Raw genomic sequence first — 3,255 nt, forward strand, 5'->3', positions numbered from 1 at the left:
AAAGACATAATAATGGGTTCCAACACAGGAGTGGGTGGATTTTGAATTCCTCCAGAAGTCGAAATTTGTGAAATTCGAATATTGTTATAGTGACCGCATTAAGCTTTCAAAACAATCTGATAGTACTACGTTGAAAACAAACTGAATAAACATACTTTAAGTAGCTTTTATTTAGTATCTGTATATAATTGAAGAAGAAGTATGTGGTAGACATCATTAAAAATAATAATTGTGTAAGTGGATTTGAATAATTATTCATTCATTAAACAAAATTTATTTCCGTAAATGTTAAACAATATTTATAGTAAATCATTATTATAACAAGAATATATATAAATAAATTAATAATATGATAAACGATTAACTAGGATCTTTAATGGCAGATAAAAATATCTTTTCACGTAGTATACTCACAGAAACAACATAATTTAAATAAAAACATTAAAAAGGCAAATTATACGCCATGCTTAAAATATTTTAACCACGCTTCAAAAAACTATTAATGCAAATGCAAGGTCAATAAACAGACTTAGCGTGTCACTTACTATGCACTAAAATAGCAATTGTTTTATCCACCCTTTAGAATTTTGTGCACCACCCTTAAAATTTTGAGGACATTTTCTGAAATTTCACCATTCTTTAAAAATCCTGGTGAAAGGGTTGCCATGGGGAACATAAAACAATGAAGAGGGTGAAAACAGTTCCATAATAAAAATACTGTCCGACCCTAAAGGTAAAATTTGACAATGTTAATGAGAACTTCAGACGACAAAAGAATTCCCTTTAAAATATGTTTTAAATGTATTAGTAGTATCCGACGACAAGCAATCAAGAAAAAACTAAACTGTAACAACTCTCTCGACACGAATTGTTTAGTGTATCATACAAACGTACGAACTGACCACAAGCAATCAAGACAAGACTAGACAAGAACGACTCGCTCGACACGAAAATTTTAGTTTATTGTTAGTTTATTTACAAACATTCAAATAAACGCAATCTAAACGTTCTTAGGACTGTTTTGAGAGGATAAAGTGAAAATTGCAATATAAATTGTATTATAAATAAGTGCAACAATAATTATATAATAAATCAACAACCTGATCCAGGAATTCGAAAGAGAGGTGAACCAGGGAGGGACTTTCACAGACCGAGGAACCACCCACCTCAGCACCACCGTGGTTGGGGTTGAGGTTAAAAAATTTAGGATTAAGGCATCTCTAGATGGCCGGAAATTACACTCTCACACTTAAATTTGAATGTATTTTTCTTTTTTTTTTCTTAAAAATAATGAAGGGAGAGGGTGACGGGCCTTGAATCCTCTGCTCAAAACATTCTTTATCCAGAATAGTCATAATCACGAAAAATTGACATGAAAAACAAGATCGACATCCTAAAAACATCAGGAGCCGATTCGATAGAGTTTAATGTCATACCCAGGGAAGGGCACAGATCTGTTTTGAAAGGTGGTGGGGGAGGACATTTTGTGAGTCAACACGCACCTCAGACCCACCATGGTTGGAGCTGAGGTGAGAAAATTTGAGGAAACAGTACCTCAAGATCGACGTTCCGCAAACTATGGTCCGCGGCCCAAATTTGGCCGCGAAACATTTTTAGAGGGCCGCGAAGCCGTCTGGAAATTGAAAAAAAAAAAAAAACAACAAAGAGACGTTTTATCATGGAGAAAATAGTTTTTAATAAAGCCGCTTCACTGTTACAGCGAATGAGCCGCGTGTATACGCTGCTAAAGTGCCAGATATGATGCGTGCTATTTGAATAATTATAAGCGGTTTTGTGTCTATGCCCACTCGGGAGCCTTTATCTGTATATTTATTCCTGATAGTGCTAGTATGCAACATTATTTTCTATAAATAAATATACTGTAAATATACCTTTTTAAAGCATTAAATACATGTCAAGCGCGGGTCCAGAGTTTATCCTGGCTCGCACAGATGGCTTCCCATATTGGGATGGTCATGAGAAGAGAGCTTAGCTTGTTTTGTCGCTGGAAGATAAATTTTAGGTATTCGAAAAGTTTTTGTTTTCTAGATTCTTTGAAATACACTTCGTGCATTATGCGACGTCTATTATTTAATACACCCTGAATTCATATTATTTCACTACTTTGCTATGGACAATTAATAATTATGATGATGAAGAAGATGATGGTGTTGAGGAGGAGGAAGCTGTGCAAGATTAATTAACATGCCCTTTGTTGTGAAGTGTCAAGCGAGGCCGGTAGCCTAAGTTACGGTTGGGAATGTTCAATGCACACAGTCGGACAATGATGATTTATGATATCTGCTTTGTATAATAATCTGAAACCCATAAAATATCAGTTCAGGTATTCATTTATCTGTATGGGGAAAATATAACATATGGACCATACAAAATAAAAAAGAATTCAAATAAAATTTAAAATATGTAAAAAACATCTACACTAAATCAAAATGAAATATTCACTGCCTGTTGCATCCCAGTTTTAGTATTGCAGGGGTTGTTCTGAAGGATTTACAGTATAACCAATCCCAGTATTTCTGATAGACTGCTGATTAAAATGTAAAATATTTAAGATTTTATATTCAGTACATTCTCAAATGTTATGTAAATCTCATATATCCCAAAATTACGTTATATTCATGCACTGAAGTAGAAAGTTTAACTTAATAATTTTGATATGTTTTATGTTGAATGGTTTTTTATATTATTAGCCTAACATGACCACAAAATAAGGAAATCCTCTCTTTTAAACTTCTAACCTACTAAACTTTGCGTACCTCAATATACATTATTATATATTTTCTTAAATCAAGGAATTCCACTCGTTAAATTAGTATATAGTATATACTATATAGAATTTTGTCTGCCAATCTCAGATATAAAAATATTAGGAAATCGTTTTATGCATGCCCTGACATGAGAACTTTAACCCAATAAATTTGATATGTATATGCTTTATGTTGTTTGTTGAATGAACTTCTTTAATAATAATATTACAGTCTAATATGACCACAACATAAGGAAGTCCATTCTGTAAATGTTTAGCATTAAATGTTTACAGAGAATTTCGATTGTTTATGAATATCATCATGTTAGATCCAAATCACGTTTTATGCAAGCATTGACAAAGAAAGATTAAACATAATAATTTGATATGTACATGTTTTATGTTATGTGTTAATAATATTACAGTTTAATGGCTTAATGTTAATAATATTACAGTTTAATGGTTTACAATAATATTACAGTTTAATG

This window comes from Anneissia japonica, unplaced genomic scaffold (assembly GCF_011630105.1).
Source record: "Anneissia japonica isolate Jap-2015-1 unplaced genomic scaffold, ASM1163010v1 scaffold650_len285673_cov152, whole genome shotgun sequence".
Lineage (NCBI taxonomy): Eukaryota > Metazoa > Echinodermata > Crinoidea > Comatulida > Comatulidae > Anneissia > Anneissia japonica.